The sequence below is a fragment of the Triticum aestivum genome, chromosome 5B, assembly GCF_018294505.1.
Source record: "Triticum aestivum cultivar Chinese Spring chromosome 5B, IWGSC CS RefSeq v2.1, whole genome shotgun sequence".
Taxonomy (NCBI): Eukaryota; Viridiplantae; Streptophyta; class Magnoliopsida; order Poales; family Poaceae; genus Triticum; species Triticum aestivum.
In genome coordinates this window covers 264952863-264978512 of record NC_057807.1, presented here as the reverse complement: position 1 = coordinate 264978512, position 25650 = coordinate 264952863, and positions in this window count along the sequence as shown.

Genomic DNA, 25650 nt, shown 5'->3' with positions numbered 1-25650 from the left:
CATGATAGCTCCATACAAAATGTCATGCTCGTTGAATCTCTTGGTTACAACTTACTTTCAGTATCTAGACTTGCTGATTTCGGTTTCAATGTTCTATTTACTGAAGTAGATTGCCAAGTGTTTCATCGAGATAATCATAAAATGGTCTTTACTGGTGTGCGTAGAGGTGATCTATACATTGTTGATTTCACTAAAAAGGCTCAACCTAAAACTTGCTTCATTGCTAAATCCTCAAAAGGTTGGTTATGGCATAGACGACTAGGTCATGTTGGTATGCGAAACCTTGACAAGCTTATTAAAGGAAATCATATCCTTGGAGTTAACGATGTCATATTTGATAAGGATAGACTTTGCAGCGCTTGTCAGACAGGTAAACAGGTTGGAGGAAGGCATCCCGTGAAGAACATCATGACTACAAGGAGGCCACTCGAGCTACTTCACATGGGTCTCTTTGGTCCCAACTCTTACAAGAGTCTCGGTGGAAATTCTTTTGGTCTAGTTATAGTTGATTATTTTTCAAGATTTACGTGGGTGTTCTTTCTCGACGATAAATCGCAGGTCCAAAAGATCTTCAAAAACTTCGCTAGGAAGGCCCAAAATCAATTTGAAGTGAAGATCAAGAAGGTTCGCAACGACAACGGAACGGAGTTCAAGAACGCAAATGTGGACACCTTTCTTGACAAAGAAGGGATTTCACACGAGTTCTCGGCTATGTACACACCTCAACAAAACGGAGTTGTTGAGAGGAAGAACCGGACACTCATCGAAATGGCGAGAATGATGCTTGATGAGTACAAGACGTCGAAGCACTTTTGGGCAGAAGCGGTTGAGACAGCTTGTCATGCAACAAATCGCTTGTATCTTCACAAGCTACTCGGCAAGACGGCATACGAGCTCCTCACCGGTAACAAACCCCAAGTTGGATACTTTCGAGTATTCGGCTCAAAGTGCTACATTCTTGATAAGCATCGTCGCTCTAAATTTGCTCCTAAGTCTCATGAAGGTTTCCTACTAGGTTATGGCTCAAACTCTCACACTTACCGTGTCTACAACAATTTCACCCGGAAGGTTGAAGAGACGGTAGATGTGAAGTTTGATTAATCTAACGGCTCGCAAGTAGAGAAATTGCCAATTGATGTAGGTGACAAAGATCCTTCGGAAGCAATTCAAGACTTGGCTATTGGCAAGGTTCGTCCAACGGAGGTGAAGGAGAGTACCTCGTCCGTCCAAGTGGAAGCTTCAACTTCACAACAAGGTGAACCAAGAGTTGATATGGAAGCATCCACAAGCGGGACACACCAAGATGAAGAAAATGAGGAAGTGCATCAAGATGAACGTCAACAACCTCCTTCTCCACCACGACAAGAGAACGACAACGCCAACAATGAAGAAGAAGAAGAAGAAGAAGAACAAGATGAAGAAGATGTTCAACGGAGACCCAAGCAAAAGCTTTCACAAGTTCGAGCAAGAATTGCTAAACATCATCCCGTCGAGCAAATCTACAATGACATTCAAACCGGGAGAATCACTCGCTCTAAAACTCGTTTATCTAACTTTTGTGAAAACTATTCTTTCATCTCTAGCATTGAACCTATGAAGGTTGAAGAAGCATTGGAAGATCCGGATTGGATAAATGCTATGCATGAAGAGCTACATAACTTTGAGAGGAATCAACATTGGACATTGGTTGAGAAGCCCGACAACAACCACAACGTCATCGGTACCAAATGGGTGTTTTGCAACAAGCAAGATGAAGATGGGCAAGTAGTTCGCAACAAAACACGTCTCGTCGCCCAAGGCTACACACAAGTCGAAGGTATGGACTATGGTGAGACTTACGCCCCCGTTGCTAGACTTGAGTCCATTCGCATCTTACTTGCCTATGTTAATCATCATGATATCACCTTGTACCAAATGGACATTAAAAGTGCTTTTCTAAATGGTGAAATAGAGGAGGAAGTTTATGTTAAGCAACCTCCCCGCTTTGTCAATCCTAAGAAGCCCAATCATGTTTACAAACTTCACAAAGCTCTTTATGGTCTTAAACAAGCTCCTAGAGCTTGGTATAAATGCTTGACCAAGTTCCTTATTGAAAAAGGCTTTGAAATTGGGAAAATTGATTCTACTCTTTTTACTAAAAGGGTTAATGGAGAACTATTTGTGTGCCAAATCTATGTTGATGATATTATATTTGGTTCGACTAACCCTCATTTTAGTGAAAAGTTCGGGAAGCTAATGTCGGAGAAGTTTGAGATGTCTATGATGAGTGAACTCAAATTCTTTCTTGGGTTGCAAATCAAGTAAACTAAGGAAGGTACCTTTGTTTCTCAAAAAAAGTACACCAAGGACTTATTCAAGAAGTTCAATATGCAAGAATGCAAAGGTATGTCTACACCCATGCCTACTAGTGGACATAATGACTTGACCAAAGATGGTGAACCGGTTGATCAAAAGGTTTATCGCTCTATGATTGGTTCATTGTTATATCTATGTGCTTCACGTCCCGATATCATGTTAAGTATGTGCATGTGTGCACGATATCAAGCTGCTCCTAAAGAATGGCATCTTAAGGCCATGAAAAGGATAGTGAGATACTTAATCCATACACCAAACTTTGGCATTTGGTATCCTAAGAGGGCTTCTTTTGATCTTGTTGGCTATTCTGACTCGGACTATGCCGGAGACAAGGTTGATAGAAAGTCCACCTCGGGTACTTGTCAATTTCTTGGTAGATCTCTTGTGTCTTGGTCCTCCAAGAAACAAAACTCGGTATCCTTATCCACTGCCGAAGCTGAATATATTGCCGCTGGTTCATGTTGTGCTCAATTACTTTGGATGGCCCAAACTCTTAAAGATTATGGGATATCTGTGAGACATGTTCCATTGCTTTGTGACAATGAAAGTGCTATCAAAATTGGTCATAATCATGTGCAACATTCTCGAACTAAGCATATTGAAGTTCGTCATCATGTTGCTAAGGGTGACATTGATCTTAAGCATGTTCGCACCAAAAAGCAATTAGCGGATATATTCACTAAACCTCTTGATGAGAAAGTGTTTTGCAGGTTAAGAGGAGAATTGAACATAATTGATGCTTCGAACTTGGAGTAGAAACTCCATCGGATACATGCATGACATGAGCTTATGACTAATCCTTGATACTTCTCTTATGATGAAAATCTTATGTCATGGATATATGTGTATCTTGCATGTTATCTAACCCATGTAGGTACTTGGTGGAATCAAATTCCATGAGATTGTAATCTACTCACATCTTGAACAATCTCTACATCACCAACTCTCTACACTATGGTGGTTGAAGACAAGGAAGTATGAAACCACTCAAACATATCCTTTGACAAATTCTATGTTGAGCTTCATGATTGTCATTTTTGGATACACAAGTGCTCTTCCTTGCAAGGACTAACCCATGTAGGTAGATGGACTCAAATTCCAAGTGGTGCTCCAAATTCTTGATGAGCTACATCAACCTTGAGCAACCCACACAAGTTCAACTACATGGACAACACCACCAATCAAGGTATGTCATTCCATCTTAGAGAAGCTTTACTCCAAGTCATGAGGTAAAGCAACTCGACAAGATGTGAATACATCAAGATGCTTAAACGAAAAATGGCAACCCCATTTTGAGCTTAAACGATGAGTATGACCTATGATCAGCTGATCTCACTTGACTCCTAAGTCAATATACTCTAACACAGGTGACTTTGTCACCGACCATCTCTAGATGAAGTTCTCTTGTGTTCTTTTCTGTGTTTTTGCATTTGTCTCATGCATATTTGTTTCCCCTTTCAAAAAAAACTTCATCCAGATTTCTTTCTTTCTGTTTGTTCTGCATTTTCTGCATTCCAATTCATTGCACATCTTTCAGTTAATTCCTTGAAAATTTTTGTGAGATCTTACTAGTCTAGTGAGCTGAGGTGACAAGTGTTTTCTCTGCGATGAACTCGGTTTCACCGATTTGTTATTTTCGGCCCAACTGAATCCTTTCGGTCCAACCGAAGCAACTCACTCGGTGCCACCGATTTCATAACAGGAAAAACAATTTGCCACATAATTCTGTGTTTCTTCTGATCCAGCTCCACTCAATGAATCTTGTCTTCTACAAGCATCACATTTTTATCATTGCTTTGTTCTGTGTCTCAAGGACCAAACCCATTCGACAGATTCCAGAAGACCCTTCTTGGAAATTGATGTCAAAGGGGGAGAGAGAGAACATCAAAGCTTATCATTTGGAGAGAGAGAGCATCAAAGCGTATCACCTGTTGGGTTTCGTAGTAATTTCAAAAAATTTCCTACGCACACACAAGATCATGTGATGCATAGCAACGAGGGGAAGAGTATTGTCTACGTACCCTACGCAGACCGACTGCGGAAGCGATGACACGACGTAGATGAAGTAGTCGTACGTCTTCACGATCCAACCGATCAAGCACCGAAACTACGGCACCTCCGAGTTCGAGCACACGTTCAGCTCGATGACGATCCCCGGACTCCGATCCAGCAAAGTGTCGGGGAAGAGTTCCGTCAGCACGACGGCGTGGTGACGATCTTGATGAACTACAGCAGCAGGGCTTCGCCTAAACTCCGCTACAGTATTATCGAGGAATATGGTGGCAGGGGGCACCGCACACGGCTAAGGAATCGATCACGTGGATCAACTTGTGTCAACTTGTGTGTCTAGGGTGCCCCCCCGCCCCCGTATATAAAGGAGGGAGGGAGGAGGAGGCCGGCCTAGGGAGGAGGCGCGCCATAGGGGAGTCCTACTCCCACCGGGAGTAGGATTCCCCCTTTCCTAGTCCAACTAGGAATCCTTCCATGTAGTAGGAGTAGGAGACTAGGAAGGGGAAGAGAGAAGGGAAGGAAGGAGGGGGTGCGGCCCCTCCCCCTAGTCCAATTCGGACTAGGCCTTGGGGGGGGCGCGCGGCCTGCCCTAGGCAGCCCCTCTCTCTTTCCCGCAGGGCCCAATAAGGCCCAATACTTCTCCCCGGCGAATTCCCGTAACTCTCCGGTACTCCGATAAATACCCGAATGACTCGGAACCTTTCCGAACTCCGAATATAGTCGTCCAATATATCGATCTTTACGTCTCGACCATTTTGAGACTCCTCGTCATGTCCCCGATCTCATCTGGGACACCGAACTCCTTCGGTACATCAAAACTCATAAACTCATAATATAACTGTCATCGAAACCTTAAGCGTGCGGACCCTACGGGTTCGAGAACAATGTAGACATGACCGAGACACGTCTCCGGTCAATAACCAATAGCGGGACCTGGATGCCCATATTGGCTCCTACATATTCTACGAAGATCTTTATCGGTCAGACCGCATAACAACATACGTTGTTCCCTTTGTCATCGGTATGTTACTTGCCCGAGATTCGATCGTCGGTATCCAATACCTAGTTCAATCTCGTTACCGGCAAGTCTCTTTACTCGTTCCGTAATACATCATCTCACAACTAACATATTAGTTGTAATGCTTGCAAGGCTTATGTGATGTGTATTACCGAGAGGGCCCAGAGATACCTCTCCGACAATCGGAGTGACAAATCCTAATCTCGAAATACGCCAACCCAACATCGACCATTGGAGACACCTGTAGTACTCCTTTATAATCACCCAGTTACGTTGTGACGTTTGGTAGTACCCAAAGTGTTCCTCCGGTAAACGGGAGTTGCATAATCTCATAGTCATAGGAACATGTATAAGTCATGAAGAAAGCAATAGCAACATACTAAACGATCGGGTGCTAAGCTAATGGAATGGGTCATGTCAATCAGATCATTCTACTAATGATGTGACCTCGTTAATCAAATAACAACTCATTGTTCATGGTTAGGAAACATAACCATCTTTGATTAACGAGCTAGTCAAGTAGAGGCATACTAGTGACACTTTGTTTGTCTATGTATTCACACATGTATTATGTTTCCGGTAAATACAATTCTAGCATGAATAATAAACATTTATCATGATTATGAGGAAATAAATAATAACTTTATTATTGCCTCTAGGGCATATTTCCTTCAGTCTCCCACTTGCACTAGAGTCAATAATCTAGTTCACATCGCCATGTGATTTAACAGCAATAGTTCACATCATCATGTGATTAACACCCATAGTTCACATCGATATGTGATCAACACCCAAAGGGTTTACTAGAGTCAATAATCTAGTTCACATCATTTATGTGATTAACACCCAAAGAGTACTAAGGTGTGATCATGTTTTGCTTGTGAGATAATTTAGTCAACGGGTCTGTCACATTCAGATCCGTAAGTATTTTGCGAATTTCTATGTCAACAATGCTCTGCATGGAGCTACTCTAGCTTATTGCTCCCACTTTCAATATGTATCTAGATCGAGACTTAGAGTCATCCAGATCTGTGTCAAAACTTGCATCGACGTAACTTTTTACGACGAACCTTTTGTCACCTCCATAATCGAGAAATATTTCCTTATTTCACTAAGGATAATTTTGACCAATGTCCAGTGATCTACTCTTAGATCACTATTGTACTCCCTTGCCAAATACAGAGCAAGGTATACAATAGGTCTGGTACAAAGCATAGCATACTTTATAGAACCTATGACTGAGGCATAGGGAATGACTTTTCATTCTTTTTCTATTTTCTGCTGTGGTCGGGATTTGAGTTTTACTCAATTTCATACCTTTGCAACACAGGCAAGAACTCTTTCTTTACCTGTTCCATTTTGAACTATTTCAAAATCTTGACAAGGTATGTACTCATTGAAAATCTTATCAAGCGTCTTGATCTATCTCAATAGATCTTGATGCTCAATATATAAGTAGCTTTTTACTGAGGTCTTTTCTTTTTAAAGAACTCCTTTAAAACACTCCTTTATGCTTTGCAGAAAAAATTCTACATCATTTCTGATCAACAATATGTCACTCACATATACTAATCAGAAAGGCTGTAGTGCTCCCACTCACTTTATTGTAAATACAGGCTTCACCGCAAGTCTGTATAAAACTCTATGCTTTGATCAACTTATCAAAGCGTATATTCCAACTCCGAGATGCTTGCACCAGTCCATAGATGGATCGCTGGAGTTTGCACATTTTGTTAGCACCTTTAGGATTGACAAAACCTTCTGGTTGCATCATATACAACTCTTCTTTAATAAATCCATTAAGGAATGCAGTTTTGACATCCATTTGCCAGATTTCATAAAATGTGGCAATTGCTAACATGATTCAGATAGACTTAAGCATCGATACGAGCGAGAAAACCTCATCGTATTCAACACCTTGAACTTGTTGAAAAACTTTCGCAACAAGTCGAGCTTGGTAGATAGTAACACTACTATCAGTGTCCGTCTTCCTCTTGAAGATCCATTTATTTAACATGGCTTTTGCTGATCATCGAGCAAGTCAATCAAAGTCCATACTTTGTTGTCATACATGGATCATATCTCAGATTTTATGGCCTCAAGCCATCTCGCGGAATCTGGGCTCATCATTGCTTCCTCATAGTTCGTAGGTTTCATCATGGTCTAGTAACATGACTTCCAGAACATGATTACTACACCACTCTGGTGCAGATCTTACTCTGGAAGACCTACGAGGTTCTGTAGTAACTTGATCTGAAGTTTTATGATCAATATCATTAGCTTCCTCACTAATTGGTGTATTTGTCACAGGAACTGATTTCTGTGATGAACTACTTTCCAATAAGGGAGCAGGTACAGTTACCTCATCAAGTTCTACTTTCCTCCCACTCACTTCTTTCGAGAGAAACTCCTTCTCTAGAAAGGATCCATTTTTAGCAACGAATATCTTGCCTCCGGATCTGTGATAGAAGGTGTACCCAACAATTTCCTTTGGGTATTCTATGAAGACGCACTTCTCCGATTTGGGTTCGAGCTTATCAGGATGAAACTTTTCCACATAAGCATCGCAGCCCCAAACTTTAAGAAAGAACAGGTTAGGTTTACTGCTAAACCATAGTTCATACAGTGTCGTCTCAACGGTTTTAGATGGTGCCCTATTTTAAAACATGAATGCAGCTGTCTCTAATGCATAACCCCAAAACGATAGTGGTAAAGAGATATCATAGATCGCACCATATCAAATAAAGTGCGGTTACGACGTTCGGACACACCATAACGATGTGGTGTTCCAGGTGGCGTGAGCTGTGAAACTATTCCACATTGTTTTAATTGAAGACCAAACTCGTAACTCAAATATTTGTCTCCGCGATCAGATCGCAGAAACTTTATTTTCTTGTTACGATGATTTTTCCACTTCACTCTGAAATTCTTTGAACCTTTCAACTATTTCAGACTTATGTTTCATCAAGTAGATATACCCATATCTGCTCAAATCATCTTGTGAAGGTCAGAAAACAACGATGCTTGCCACGAGCATCAGCACTCATTGGATCGCATACATCGGTATGTATTATTTCCAATAAGTCAGTAGCTCGTTCCATTGTTCCGGAGAACGGAGTTTTAGTCATCTTGCCCAAAAGGCACAGTTCGCAAGCATCAAGTGATTCATAATCAAGTGATTCCAAAATTCCATCAGTATGGAGTTTCTTCATGCGCTTTACACCAATATGACCTAAACGGCAGTGCTACAAACAAGTTGCACTTATCATTATTAACTTTGCATCTTTTGGTTTCAATATTATGATTATGTGTATCACTACGATCGAGATCCAACAAACTATTTTCATTGGGTGTGTAACCATATAAGGTTCTATTCATGTAAACAGAACAACAATTTATTCTCTTACTTAAATGAATAACCGTATTACAATAAACATGATCAAATCATATTCATGCTCAACGCAAACACCAAATAACACTTATTCAGGTTCAACACTAATCCCGAAAGTATAGGGAGTGTGCGACGATGATCATATCAATCTTGGAACCACTTCCAACACACATCGTCACTTCACCCTTAACTAGTCTCTGTTTATTCTGCAACTCCCGTTTCGAGTTACTAATCTTAGCAACTGAACTAGTATCAAATACTGAGGGGTTGCTATAAACACTAGTAAAGTACACATCAATAACATGTATATCAAATATACTTATGTTCACTTTGCCATCCTTCTTATCCGCCAATCACTTGGGGTAGATCCGCTTCCAGTGACCAGTCCCTTTGCAGTAGAAACACTTAGTCTCAGGCTTAGGACCAGACTTGGGCTTCTTCACTTGAGCAGCAACTTGCTTGCTGTTCTTCTTGAAGTTCCCCTTCTTCCCTTTGCCCTTTTCTTGAAACTAGTGGTCTTGTCAACCATCAACACTTGATGTTTTTCTTGATTTCTACCTTCGTCGATTTCCATATCACGAAGAGCTTGGGAATCGTTTTCGTCATCCCTTGCATACTATAGTTCATCACGAAGTTCTACTAACTTGGTGATGGTGACTAGAGAATTCTGTCAATCACTATCTTATCTGGAAGATTAACTCCCACTTGATTCAAGCGATTGTAGTACCCAGACAATCTGAGCACATGCTCACTAGTTGAGCGATTCTCCTCCATCTTTTAGCTATAGAACTTGTTGGAGACTTCATATCTCTCAACTCGGGTATTTGCTTGAAATATTAACTTCAACTCCTGGAACATCTCATATGGTCCATGACGTTCAAAACGTCTTTGAAGTCCCGATTCTAAGCCGTTAAGCATGGTGCACTTAAACTATCAAGTAGTCATCATATTGAGCTAGCCAAACGTTCATAACGTCTGCATTTGCTCCTGCAATAGGTCCGTCACCTAGCGGTGCATTAAGGACATAATTCTTCTGTGCAGCAATGAGGATTAACCTCAGATCACGGATCAAATCCGCAACATTGCTACTAACATTTTTCAACACAATTTTCTCTAGGAACATATCAAAATAAACACAGGGAAGCAACAACGCGAGCTATTGATCTACAACATGATTTGCAAAATACTACCAGGACTAAGTTCATGATAAATTTAAGTTCAATTTAATCATATTACTTAAGAACTCCCACTTAGATAGACATCCCTCTAATCCTCTAAGTGATCACGTGATCCAAATCAACTAAACCATGTCCGATCATCACGTGAGATGGAGTAGTTTCATCGGTGAACATCATTATGTTGATCATATCTACTATATGATTCACGCTCGACCTTTCGGTCTCCGTGTTCCGAGGCCATATCTGCATATGCTAGGCTCGTCAAGTTTAACCTGAGTATTCTGCGTGTGCAAAACTGGCTTGCACCCGTTGTAGATGGACGTAGAGCTTATCACACCCGATCATCACGTGGTGTCTGGGCACGACGAACTTTGGCAACGGTGCATACTCAGGGAGAACACTTCTTGATAATTTAGTGAGAGATCATCTTATAATGCTACCGTCAATCAAAGCAAGATAAGATGCATAAAAAGATAAACATCACATGCAATCAATATAAGTGATATGATATGGCCATCATCATCTTGTGCTTGTGATCTCCATCTCCGAAGCACCGTCATGATCACCATCGTCACCGGCGCGACACCTTGATCTCCATCGTAGCATCGTTGTCGTCTCGCCAATCTTATGCTTCCACGACTATCACTACCGTTTAGTAATAAAGTAAAGCATTACATCGCGATTGCATTGCATACAATAAAGCGACAACCATATGGCTCCTGCCAGTTGCCGATAACTCGGTTACAAAACATGATCATCTCATACAATAAAATTCAGCATCATGCCTTGACCATATCACATCACAACATGCCCTGCAAAAACAAGTTAGACGTCCTCTACTTTGTTGTTGCATGTTTTACGTGGCTGCTACGGGCTTAAGTAAGAACCAATCTCACCTACGCATCAAAACCACAACGATAGTTTGTCAAATAGACTCCGTTTTAACCTTCTCAAGGACCGGGCGTAGCCATACTTGGTTCAACTAAAGTTGGAGAGACAGTCGCCCGCAAGCCATCTATGTGCAAAGCACGTCGAGGGAACCGGTCTCGCGTAAGCGTACGCGTAAGGTTGGTCCGGGTCGTCTCGTCCAACAATACCGCCGAACCAAAGTATGACATGCTGGTAGGCAGTATGACTTGTATCGTCCACAACTCACTTGTGTTCTACTCGTGCATATAACATCAACATAAGTAACCTAGGCTCGGATGCCACTGTTGGGTTTCGTAGTAATTTCAAAAATTTTCCTACGCACACGCAAGATCATGTGATGCATAGCAACGAGGGGAAGAGTATTGTCTACGTACCCTACGCAGACCGACTGCGGAAGCGATGACACGACGTAGAGGAAGTAGTCGTACGTCTTCACGATCCAACCGATCAAGCACCGAAACTACGGCACCTCCGAGTTCGAGCACACGTTCAGCTCGATGACGATCCCCGGACTCCGATCCAGCAAAGTGTCGGGGAAGAGTTCCGTCAGCACGACGGCGTGGTGACGATCTTGATGAACTACAGCAGCAGGGCTTCGCCTAAACTCCGCTACAGTATTATCGAGGAATATGGTGGCAGGGGGCACCGCACACGGCTAAGGAATCGATCACGTGGATCAACTTGTGTCAACTTGTGTGTCTAGGGTGCCCCCCTGCCCCCGTATATAAAGGAGGGAGGGAGGAGGAGGCCGGCCTAGGGAGGAGGCGCGCCATAGGGGAGTCCTACTCCCACCGGGAGTAGGATTCCCCCTTTCCTAGTCCAACTAGGAATCCTTCCATGTAGTAGGAGTAGGAGACTAGGAAGGGGAAGAGAGAAGGGAAGGAAGGAGGGGGTGCGGCCCCTCCCCCTAGTCCAATTCGGACTAGGCCTTGGGGGGGGGCGCGCGGCCTGCCCTAGGCAGCCCCTCTCTCTTTCCCGCAGGGCCCAATAAGGCCCAATACTTCTCCCCGGCGAATTCCCGTAACTCTCCGGTACTCCGATAAATACCCGAATGACTCGGAACCTTTCCGAACTCCGAATATAGTCGTCCAATATATCGATCTTTACGTCTCGACCATTTCGAGACTCCTCGTCATGTCCCCGATCTCATCCGGGACTCCGAACTCCTTCGGTACATCAAAACTCATAAACTCATAATATAACTGTCATCGAAACCTTAAGCGTGCGGACCCTACGGGTTCGAGAACAATGTAGACATGACCGAGACACGTCTCCGGTCAATAACCAATAGCGGGACCTGGATGCCCATATTGGCTCCTACATATTCTACGAAGATCTTTATCGGTCAGACCGCATAACAACATACGTTGTTCCCTTTGTCATCGGTATGTTACTTGCCCGAGATTCGATCGTCGGTATCCAATACCTAGTTCAATCTCGTTACCGGCAAGTCTCTTTACTCGTTCCGTAATACATCATCTCACAACTAACATATTAGTTGTAATGCTTGCAAGGCTTATGTGATGTGTATTACCGAGAGGGCCCAGAGATACCTCTCCGACAATCGGAGTGACAAATCCTAATCTCGAAATACGCCAACCCAACATCGACCATTGGAGACACCTGTAGTACTCCTTTATAATCACCCAGTTACGTTGTGACGTTTGGTAGTACCCAAAGTGTTCCTCCGGTAAACGGGAGTTGCATAATCTCATAGTCATAGGAACATGTATAAGTCATGAAGAAAGCAATAGCAACATACTAAACGATCGGGTGCTAAGCTAATGGAATGGGTCATGTCAATCAGATCATTCTACTAATGATGTGACCTCGTTAATCAAATAACAACTCATTGTTCATGGTTAGGAAACATAACCATCTTTGATTAACGAGCTAGTCAAGTAGAGGCATACTAGTGACACTTTGTTTGTCTATGTATTCACACATGTATTATGTTTCCGGTAAATACAATTCTAGCATGAATAATAAACATTTATCATGATTATGAGGAAATAAATAATAACTTTATTATTGCCTCTAGGGCATATTTCCTTCATCACCTTCTTTAGGGAGAGAGATATCATCTCCTAAAGGGGGAGAGAGACCTTCTAGGGGGAGAGACCCTCAAAGGGAAAAGAGAGATCTCTAGCGGGAGAGAATACTTAAGTAGAAAGTATTTCTCAAGGATCCCAGATGCTTGGTGTTCAAGAGGAGAGATGTCCACATGTCTTCTTGAGGGGAGATACATGTTCATATGTTCTGTTGTGCCTCTTTGCATTAGCATGCATCAGCTCTGATCATCATTCATATCTTTCAGCTCTGTTTTCTTTCAGCTCTGATTTTCTATTTCCTATCTTCTCCCAGTATCCCATGTTAGATTCAGGGGGAGCAAGACATCTAAGGGAAAGAGATCATTTAAATTCGTTGCATATCTTTACTCTTGGGGACATGTCTAATCCAATGTGGTACTTAGTACTCACTCTCTACATGTCATCCCAGTCTTGGTATTCTTGTGGTTTCTTCTGTTTGCTCTGGCTAGTAGATGTACCTGTGTTATCTAACCTTGTTTACACAGGTTCATTTCATCCTAAGACAACTCAAGACTACAAGGTAAGTATATGCATCACAATCATGTGTATGAGGAATTCTTGCTGATGTACATATTGTTTGCAAGAAGGACTCATGAGCACGAAGGTATTTTCTTCAACATTCTTTGCTCTGATGCATATGGCCAAGATACATGTAACACATTGCCTGCTCTATCATGTTTATGCTCTCACATGCTTATACATTCCATATTCACATGATTGCATACATGTAGGGGGAGCCTATGTTTGTTACATGCCTTTCCAAAGCTTTACTTGCTACTCTTTTAATCTTTATCTAAAGCTTTGATGTATGTTGCCATCAATTACCAAAAAGGAGGAGATTGAAAGCACAAGTGCTCCCCAGGTGGTTTTGGTAATTAATGTCAACATATCTCTTGTTGGACTAACACTTTTATCTAGCATGTTTCAGATAAGTTCAACAATCGAGTGGCATGGACTAAAGGATGTGGGAACTCCTTCAAGATGCTAAGGACAAAGGATTGGCTCAAGCTTCAAGCTCAAGACTCTTCATTTTACATTTTAGTGGTCCAAGATCACATTGAGTCTATAGGAAAAGCCAATACTATCAAGGAGGGATGAGGTGTTGCTTAATGAGCCTCTTGCTTCACGTGCTTTGTGATATGCTCCAAAACCCTCAGCTACTTTCCCACTTCCACAAATGACCTAAACCCAAAGCCAATATCGCTCACACCGATTCTTCCTATCCGGCGCCACCGATTCCAAAAGTCATAGCCACTGCCACAAACCCTAAGCAAATCGGTCCTACCGATAGGGATCTCGGTCTCACCGAGATGGGATTGTAATCTCTCTGTGTATGTCCATTATCAAAATCGGTCTCACCGAGTTTGAGCAATCGGTACTACCGAGATTACAATGCAAACTCTCTGGAAAACTTATTACCAAAATCGGTCTCACCGAGTTTGAGTAATCGGTCCCACTGAGTTTGCCTGACCAACTCTCTGGAAATCTTATTACCAAATCAGTCTCACCGAGTTTGTGTAATCGGTCTTACCGAGATTAAGTTATGCCCTAACCCTAACCGAATCGGTCTCACCGAGTTGCCTTTCGGTCCCACCGAAAACCCTAACGGTCACATTATTTGCTAAATCGGTCTGACCGAGTTTAACGATTCTGTTCCGCCGAGTTTGGTAGATTGTGTGTAACGGTTAGATTTTGTGTGGAGGCTATATATACCCCTCCACCTCCTCTTCATTCGTGGAGAGAGCCATCAGAGTGAACCTACACTTCCAGCATACATTTTCTGAGAGAGAACTACCTACTCATGTGTTGAGGCAAAGATATTCCGTTCCTACCATATGAATCTTGATCTCTAGCCTTCCCCAAGTTGCTTTCCACTCAAATCTTCTTTCCACCAGATCCAAAACCTATGAGAGAGAGTTGAGTGTTGGGGAGACTATCATTTGAAGCACAAGAGCAAGGAGTTCATCATCAACGCACCATTTGTTACTTCTTGGAGAGTGGTGTCTCCTAGATTGGCTAGGTGTCACTTGGGAGCCTCCGACAAGATTGTGGAGTTGAACCAAGGAGTTTGTAAGGGCAAGGAGATCGCCTACTTCGTGAAGATCTACCGCTAGTGAGGCAAGTCCTTCGTGGGCGACGGCCATGGTGGGATAGACAAGGTTGCTTCTTCGTGGACCCTTCGTGGGTGGAGCCCTCCGTGGACTCACGCAACCGTTACCCTTCGTGGGTTGAAGTCTCCATCAACGTGGATGTACGATAGCACCACCTATCGGAACCACGCCAAAAACATCCGTGTCTCCAATTGCGTTTGAATCCTCCAAACCCTTCCCTTTACTTTCTTGCAAGTTGCATGCTTTACTTTCCGCTGCTCATATACTCTTTGCATGCTTGCTTGATATGTATTGTGAATGTTAAACTTGTGCCTAAACTCCACTTAAACTTAAAGAATCTTAAAAACTGCAACTTTGGTACTTAGTGTCTAATCACCCCCCCCCCCCTCTAGACACCTCTTCTCAAGGTCCTACAACCGGCCTTTGAACCGGGTATTCCTTCCTAGCCTCCTTGCGCTCTACCACAATAGCAACACTGACTCCCTGGGCGTTAGCAGCCACATATAACAGCAGTGGCTCCTTATCAATTGGAGCGGCAAGAACCGGCGGTTCAGCCAATTGCTTCTTCAAGTCTTCAAACACCGCATCAGCAGCATCGCTCTAGACAAAATTGTCTGTCTTCTTTAACATCTGGTACAGAGGGATCGCCTTTTCGCCCAACCTGCTGATAAACCGGCTCAAAGCCGCAATACGACCCGCCAAGCATTGGACATCATTGATACATGCCGGTTTAGCCAGAGATGTGATAGCTTTGATCTTTTCCGGATTAGCCTCAATGCCCCGATTAGACACCAGAAAACCCAAGAGCTTGCCGGCCGGTACACCAAAGACACACTTAGCCGGATTGAGCATCATTTTATAAACTCTCAGATTATCAAAGGTTTCTTGCAAATCAGATATGAGTGTCTCCACCTTCCTAGACTTAACCACAATATCATCCACATAGGCATGAACATTGCGCCCAATCTGAGTATGAAGACAATTCTGCACACAGCGTTGATAAGTTGCCTGGGCACTCTTGAGCCCAAAAGGCATAGATACATAATAGAAGGCTACAAAGGGAGTAATGAAAGCTGCCTTCTCCTGGTCCTTAACTGCCATCTTGATCTGATGATAACCAGAATAAGCATCCAAGAAACTCAAACCCTCACAACCCGCCGTAGCATCAATGATTTGATCAATACGAGGGAGGGCAAAGGGATCAGCTGGGCAAGCCTTGTACAAATCTGTGTAATCCACACACATACGCCAAGTGCCGTTTTTCTTAAGTACTAGCACCGGATTAGCCAACCACTCTGGGTGAAACACTTCCACGATAAACCGTGCTGCCAGGAGCCGGGCTACCCCTTCTCCAACGGCCTTGCGCCGCTCTTCATTAAAGCGGCGAAGAAACTGTTTGACCAGTTTGAACTTCAGATCAATATTAAGAGTGTGCTCAGCGAGTTCCCTCGGTACACTTGGCATGTCAGAAGGCTTCCATGCAAAGATGTCCCAGTTCTCACGGATGAACTCGATGAGCGCGCTTTCCTATTTGGGATCCAAGTTGACGCTGATGCTGAACTGCTTGGATGAATCGCCAGGAACAAAATCAAAAAGTTTGGTCTCATCAGCTGATCTGAATTTCAAAGCCGGATCATGCTCTGTAGTGGGCTTCTTTAGAGAGGTCATGTCTGCCGGATCAACATTGTCTTTATAAAACTTCAGCTCTTCCGTTGCACAAACCGATTCAGCATACGCTGCATCACCTTCCTCACACTCCAGAGCAATCTTATGGCTACCATGAACCGTGATGGTCCCCTTGTGACCCGGCATCTTGAGCTGCAGATAAACATAACACAGCCTTGCCATGAATTTAGCATAAACCGGCCATCCAAATAAAGCATGGTACGGACTTCTGATCTTGACCACTTCAAAGGTCAGCGTCTCTGACCTAGAATCATGATCATCTCCAAAAACCACCTCCAGAGCTATCTTACCAACTGGGTTAACCGATTTACCAGGCACCACTCCGTGAAAAATGGTGTTTGACGGTCTAAGATTCTTATATGTCAACCTCATACGCCGGAAGGTTTCATAGTACAAGATATTGACACTGCTCCCTCCGTCCATGAGCACCTTAGTGAACTTATAACCTCCCACCTGCGGTGCAACTACCAAAGCTAGGTGACCCGGATTGTCAACCCGGGGCGGATGATCCTCTCTGCTCCAGACAATAGGCTGCTCAGACCAGCGTAGATAAAGGGGCACCGCCGGTTCAACAGAGTTCACTACCCTTTTATGGAGTTTCTGATCGCGCTTGCACAAGCTAGTAGTGAAGACATGATACTGTCCACCGTTTAACTGCTTTGGGTTGCTTTGATAACCCGACTGTTGTTGATTCCCCTAATTACCCTATTGATGGTTACCACCTTGGTTATTCTGATGGCCCTGATTATTCTGAAACCCTGAGTTTGAACCGCCACCACCATAACCTGGCCCATGAAATCCTGGACCGGAACCACCAGATGGACCCTGATCATACCGGAAAAGATCAGATTTTTTGAATTCCCTCATGATGTGGCAATCCTTCCAAAGGTGCGTGGCCGGAACCTCCTTTGTCCCATGCTTTGGGCAAGGCTGGTTTAACAGGCGTTCCAGATTCATTCCTCCACCGCACTGGGGCGGTTTACCCTTACGGCGTTGCATATTACCCTGCATACTGGTGTTAGCCACAAAATCGGAATTGTCCTCTTTACGCTTACCATTATTTCCGTGGCCCTCCTGGTTATGCTGTCCCTTTGAACCGACATTCTTCTTTCCCTTCTCCTGTTTCTCTTCGTTAGAGTCAGGGTCTTTGGTATTATTAGAATCAGCATACTTTACTAGAGCTGCCATAAGCGTTCCCATATCATTGCAGTGGCGCTTGAGCCGTCCCAACTTCATTTTTAGTGACTTAAACCGGCAATTACCCTCCAACGTCACAACCGTTGTATCCGGATTGATGTGGCTTGATGAGTGCAAAATTTCTGAAACCCGGCGCACCCAATGGGTTGTTGATTCATTCTCTCCTTGGACACAAGCCGCCAGATCTACAATGGACATAGGTTGCTTGCATGTATCTTTGAAGTTTGCTATAAACTTGGCCTTCAACTCATCCCATGAATTGATCGAGTTAGCAGGCAGGCTCTTTAGCCAGGTGCGAGCCGTACCTTCTAGCATCATGGTGAAGTATTTTGACATGCCGCTTCATCCACATCTAGCATCTCCATTGCCATCTCATAACTCTCAACCCACGCCTCGGGGGGTTGGTCAGCGGTATAAAGAGCCTGCCCAAGAAAGAGACCCAAGTCCTAATAATCCCGCTAAGTGGTGATTCAACATGGATTCTACATCTTGGAACCAGGCCAATTTGGGAGCGGCTTTGTGATAATGGAACCAACCAGCAAAAAGCATTAACGCTGCAAAAATCAATGCACCAATTGCAGTACAATAGAGTTGTAATTCACTAGTTATTCCAGATGCTTGCCAAAGCTGAAAAAAACTAGAGGTTATTTGGATTCCTCGGAAACCCCCTCTAAGAGGGCACCTTGCGTGGCCCTTTGAAATCCTTGGGCAACCGCACATTACGGAGAGCCTGGATGAGACACAGCACTCCCCAAGAGCCGAAGGCAAGCCATGTCCCTCGCTCTACTGACGCCGCTGGCTGAACCTGGGCGGGTTGATGACGACCCGCGTGTTGTGCTGCTAATGCGGCCTCCCTTCGCGCTCTGCCATTATCCACCACATCCTGAGCATTCAAACTGCCGTTCACCGGATTAGGCCCTCAAGGGGCATCACGACGCCGCACACTGCTTGACACGGCCGGTTCGTCTATGTGCCTGCTATAACTCTTGCTCGGACGAGGGGTTGAATGTATTCTGTCTCGGCTGGAGGAATAAGCATGTTGATGTACAACAGCGGTTTGAAGAAGATCCCTGGCTCGTCGTGTCTCAACCGCCGCGAATGAGTCGCCCTCCATCGGAATAGCTGCCAAACACGATGCTGCCGCAATCATGTTATCCAAAGGACTGGAAAAGTGACCCGGTGGTGTTGCTACATATTGCGATGGGTTGTCCGTCCGTCGAGGCGGGTCCATCGTCTGTGGCTGATCCGGCTCTGCCCCAGGTGCCTCGGTCCGGTTTACTCCTGCCGGATTGCTAGGCCTAGCTCCTGTTGTACCGAAGAGATTCAGACCCTCGTAAATTTGCGGCAGTCGAGACCGCTACTTCCTTGTCATAACTTCGTTTGACACGTTCTGATCCAACATAAGCCGGTAATTTTGCGCCTGGATCAGTTGTGATTGGGCATCCAAAGCGGCCCGCTCTTCATCCATCCTGGCCTCCTCAGCTGCCAAGTCTGCTTTGGCCTGAGTTATCTGATCCCTTAGCTTTGTGACATCTGCATTATGCTGAACTTGAGTCTCTAGAGTCACCACTATGGTCAACAATGCCGTCAAATCGTCTAGTAAACCAGCAAGAACTTGAGTCGGCCGGCGCGCCGGGCCTCCTGCCGCGGCTGCCGATCCGGAGACCATTGCTGCTGTAGATGAAGATTACACGGTGGGTTGTGTACCGGCCATGAAGATCGCAACTCGGTTTGGCGGTTCAAGGGGACCCGGAATACTGTCGCCATCAGAGTATCCCTCAAAACCGGCCATCTTGCAGTTGGTATAGCGACTTGGTTTCGCTAGTGAACGATTCACCATCTGAGTAGATGGCTGTCTCACTGTGGGACACCGGTTCATATTCCCCACCATGGATGAATCCCACGAACGCATGCTTCATGGTAGGCTGAACCCGGGAAGGACTTGCATGCTGAGCCGTCTCGACGAGGTCGGTGGAGATGTCCGGCTCAGGGCCCGGTTCGCCGATCTTGCCAATGAAAACGTGAATTCCACCAAAGGGGACCCGGTACCCGTACTCGATTGAGACGGCCTCGGGGCACCATCCTGCATCGTTGATGTAGAGCTTGTCGCGACGACTCTTGGTCATCTGGCCAACCACGTACCCCTTGAGTCCTTCAAAGCTGCCCTTCAAGAACTCGAAACCATCGTGCGATAGCCCCACGGTGGGTGCCAACTGTCATGGAAATATCACGTCAGATGTCCTAGCAGAAGGACTTAGTCATGGAGCCATCGCAACGAGATTAGCCTGAAGGGGTTAAACGGACAAGGGACACGAGAGTTTTATACTAGTTCGGCCCCTTACGAAGGTAAAAGCCTATGTATAGTTGTGATGGGATTATTGGGGTTTCGATGACCAGGGAGCAAATACGCTTTGCCTGGGTCTCGAGTTGTTATGTGTTGTTTCTGAACTGCCGCTAGGTCGTCCCTTTATATACACAGGTTGACGCCCGGCCGGTTTACAGAGTCCCGAGGCCGACTCATACAAGTGTTCGGCTCGGTCTCTCCCTTTCCCTAACTTACAATACAAGTTATACAATTATGGCGGTTTACCACTATGGGCCCTAATCCGCCTTTGGGCTCTGGGCCTCTAAGCTTTATCAGTAAAGCGCCATCTTCTTGTCTTCATGGGCTTCAGTATAGTTGAGCGTGAATCGGCCCCTCCTGGGCGGTTTACACTCAGTAGTTATATCCTCAACACATGAGGAAAACCAGAAGATGGACAACGGTGGTGTGGGCACAAATACTTGGTGTTCGGTTCGTGGTATGTAATTTTCGTAGTAATGGTAGAACTCAAGCTGTTGGAGTTTTTCAAATTCATGGGATGTCAGCCAGTCGTCCATCGTGCATGGTATGGACAGCAGGTAGCATCTTGGGATGCAGAGGCATTGAACGGAGCCCTGGTGGGAGGACAAAATGGCTCTGAGGAGTTCAAAATCATGAATGATAGATAGCTGACGACAGTCGAGACTAAGGGGCATGGCGCGCCATAGAGGGCGCCACCAAGTTGAGAGGACTTGGGTGCGGAAGCAATCCTTGGTGGGGAGAAGCGAGATGATCTCCCAAGGATGGCATCCGGGAGACCACTGATGCGGTCCACCCGAGATTCTATGGGTTCCTCAGATCCGGGGGGGGGGGCTCGCCACTTCTCCCTGCGCTGCAGGGTGCGGGATATACAACCAGCGTCGCCGCTGGCGGGAGCCTCATCTTCTTGGCGCTGGGGCCAGCCGACTCCATTTTATTTGCAGGCATCGTGCCGAGCTCATGGGTTTGAGAAGAGTAGAGAGAGATGAGCCTAGTGGCATTACGAGTGGGGAAGAAGGAGGGCTGGGGCTTTCCATAGGTGAGAGGAACAAGAGAAGCATGCGTTTCTGTACGAGTGAGGAAGAAGGTGAGCGGGGGTTTTCTATACGAGTGGGGAAGATGGGGAGCGGGGAGAATTGGGGGGCAACAGAAGCGGGAGAGTCCAGCGAGCTGCAGTAAGTGGAGGCGAGGAGGAAGGAGGGTTTTTCTAGGATCACCCCTCTTCAAGAAATATGGCTTTTCCTCACAAAAAAGAAAAACAAATGGGCTTTATGATGGATTGGATTTTGTGTCGGCCTAGTCGGTTGCCCGTGTTTCGTACTGGATGGCTTAACACTAGAGGCAGCCGATTAGAGACACTCTCCAAGTCTCCAGCTTATTGCCCATTCGAAAAAAAGACTCCCTCTAGCTTATGGCTCCTTATCGGTAACACCACCTTTTAAAAAAGTTAAAGCTCCTTCTCGGGCCCGCTTGGCATCCACCAAATTAGAGGATGCGGTACTGCATGCAGACACTCACACTGGTCGTAGCGCGGCAAAATGAGGGGTCAAATAATAGGCCCATAATCTAGATTGTGACGGTTGACACGCTAGTCAACATTCACACTAAACTAAGCTTCACAAGATACGGTATGCATACTAGCTAACATTCACAAGCACTTAAGTTCAGCATGTTTACGCATCTAAATGATTCACAAGACTATAACCAAGACAAAGCAGTGAGAAGGTGTAGAAATAAAGAAAAAACGATCGATGCTTCTCTAAGCAAAGGGCCTCCCTACGCACGCATTAATTTCCTGGGCATGGATTAATTTCCTGGGCATGCTTATTTCTTCTCAATGTTGCGTGCACTTTGAGCATGTTGGCAACTCCACAGCTAGCTTGATGGCTCATCTTGCAATTTACGCTCACACATTGCAGCAAACAGAGGAGGCAATAGAGATCACTCAACATCAAGCCGTTTTTTGCAGTTCCATTGAAATCATGTTCATTGTATTGAATGTGAAAAGATAAGAAAGAAATAGTTGTGCTTAAACGGTGTTGCAAAACAATAGCACATATCAATAGCTCGGCATGACAAAACATGATCATCTCAACGAAGGGGATTCTGGCCTGCGTGCGGAAGATTATGCATAATTTTATAGGCGGTTAGTTGATTTCCACCTTGGGATCTCCTATGATGGAATGTAGGAAATTCTATGCAATCGATGAGTGCAATTCCTTCCGTGTGGTTGTGAAAATTTTGCCCACTAACCCCAATATCTTTTTTGTGCAGTTCCACTAAAAATTGATTGCTTGTATCTGCGTTGGTATTTCCCCAAAGAGGAGGGGATGATGCAACACTGCAAAGATAAGTATTCCCCTCAGTTAGGAAACAAGGGTTATGAATCCAGTAGGAGAAGCAAGCAACACTATGTAAACAACACCTCCACACAAATAACAAAAACTTGCAACCCAACGCGTAAGAGGGGTTGTCAATCCCTCAACAGTATTTATTAAATTGTATGAGATTTGATAAATAGATCTAACTAAAACATGAAATAAAATAAAGAAATAATAAGTGCAGCAAGGTATTTCTTAGATTTAATATGATAGAAAATAGACCCAGTGGCCGTAGTTTTCACTAGAGGCTTCTCTCAAGAAAATAGCATATGGTGTGTTAACAAATTACTGTTGGGCAATTGATAGAAAATCGAAATAATCATGACGATATCAAAGGAAATGATCATGTATATAGGCATCACGTCCAAGATTAGTAGCCCGACTCCTGCCTACATCTACTACTATTACTCCACACATCGACCGCTATCCAACAATGCATCTAGCGTATTAAATTCATGGGAAAACGGAGTAATGCAATAAGAATGATAACATGATGTAGAAAAGATAAACTCACATATGAATAAACCCCATCTTGTTACCCTTAATAGCAACGATACTTGCATGTCATGTCTCTTTCTGTCACTGAGATTGAGCACCGCAAGATCGAACCCATCGCAAAGAACCTCTTCCCATGGCAAGAAAAATCAATTTGGTTGGCCAAACCAAACCAAAATTTTGGAGAACAAATACGAGGCTATAACAATCATGTATATAAGAGTTCAACAAAGACTAAAATAATATTCATGGATAGAACTGATTGTAAACCCACAATTCAACGGATCCCAACAAACACACCGCAAAAAGAGTTACATCAAATAGATCTCCAAGAACATCAAGGAGAACATTGTATTGAGGATCAAAATTACGAAAGAAGCCATCTAGCCACTAGCTACGGACCCGTAGGTCTGTGGTAAACTACTCACGCATCATCGGAGGGGCAACCAGGATGATGATTAACCCCTCCATGATTGTTTCCCCCTCCGGCAGAGTGCCAGAAAAGGCCTCTAGATTGGATCTCGTGGTTCTGGAACTTACGCTGGCGGAAACTGTATTTCCTCGACTCCCCTAGGGTTTCTTGGATTTTAGAGTATTTATAGAGGTGGAAGTCGGTGGAGAAGGTCTCCATGGGCTCCACTACCCACCAGGGTGCGCTTGGGCCCCTAGCACGCCCTGGTGCCTAGTGGGCCCCATGGGACTCCTCCCGTGTGCTCCTTTGGCTCCCTAGTTGTCTTCTGGGTAGAAAAATCTCCAAAAAGTTTCATGGCATTTGGACTTCGGTTGGTATTGATTTTCTGCGAAGTAAAAAAACAAGCAAAAGACAAGAACTGGCACTGGGCACTATGTCAATAGTTTGGTCCCAAAAAATGATATGAAGTTCCTATAAATGAATATAAAAGATCCAAGATTAATACTATAACAGCATGGACCAATCAAAAATTATATATATGTTGGAGACGTATCAGCATCCCCAAGCTCAATACTTGCTCGTCCTCGAGTAGGTAAACGATAAAAACATATGGAATGCTGCCTAACATGTTCATCACATATTCTATTCTTTTCTAGCATGGACATTTGGACTTTAGATGATTGAAAGCAATAGTCTATAATTGACATGAGGACATCAATACTCAAGCATATCAACAAGCAACCATGTCTTTCAAAATATCACCGCTAAAGAAAGCTATCCCTAGCCCATTATGCTCATTCATTGATCCATTCATGAAACACACTCATATTAGCTATATCCAAATGCACAAGTATGACAATAGTGTTCCCTGGTTGGTGATTTGTAAGAGAAGATGGAGACTCAATGAAAATGAAAATTGCATAAAGGTAAATAGATAGGCCCTTCATAGAGGGAATAGATTTGTAGAGGTGCCAGAGCTCATAGCTTAAATTGAGTGATAAAATTATTTTGAGAGGCATGCTTTTCCCTTCAATGGAAACGACCGAGAATTCCCAATATCTTCCATGCTAGATGAATCATCGGCGGTTCCCAAACATAAAATTTAGTTTATTTACTTTTCCACCATTCTTTCACAATCCATGGCTAGCCATATCCACGGGTGCCTTCCATACCAACACTTTCCAAGGAATTTATTATCATAGTATTTTTTTTGCATTTCGGGACTGGGCATCCCTATTACTTGCCACACTCTCGTGCAATGAAAAGTTAATAAACACTCATCTTGAGAATAACCTATCTAGCATGGAAAATGAGCGATATAGGGACATAAAAAGGAAATTCATTTTGAAAATTAGAGTTGGCACATACAAATTTACTCGGAGTGGCATGAAATACCACATAGACTCATTTGGCACAACTTTGTTTAGGATTTTGGATGCACAAGTAGTATTCCCTCTTAGTACAAGGAAAGGCTAGCAAACAGATTGAGAAGTGACCAACCAAAAAACAAAAACAAGCATAAACAAGCATTGAACTTACACCGAATAATGCACCACAAGTAGGATATATTTCATTTCCTAACTACTGACTTTCGTGCTTGCATAGGGAATCACAAACCTTAACACCAATATTCTTACTAATCATAATTACTCACCAACACAACTCCCATATTACTATATCCATATCTCAAAACTATTACAAGGAACCAAGTTTTAATATCCAATGATCTTTATGAAAGTCTTTATTATATCCTTCTTGAATATCTATCACTTTGGGACTAATTTTATATATTACCATTGCTACTAACAAGATCTCAAACAAATTTAAGTCAAGAACAAGAGCATAAATATTTTCATCTCTCAAAATAATATTAGCGAAGCATGAGAGGATATTTCTTTAAAATTTAAACCACCATCGTGCTCAAAAAGGTATAAATGAAGTACTACATCAATTCCATAGCTCAAAAAATTGAAGTGAAGCACATAGAGCAATTCTAACAAACCATAGCTTCATTATGGCTCTCTCAAATAGGTGTGTCCAGCTAGGGTGATTGTG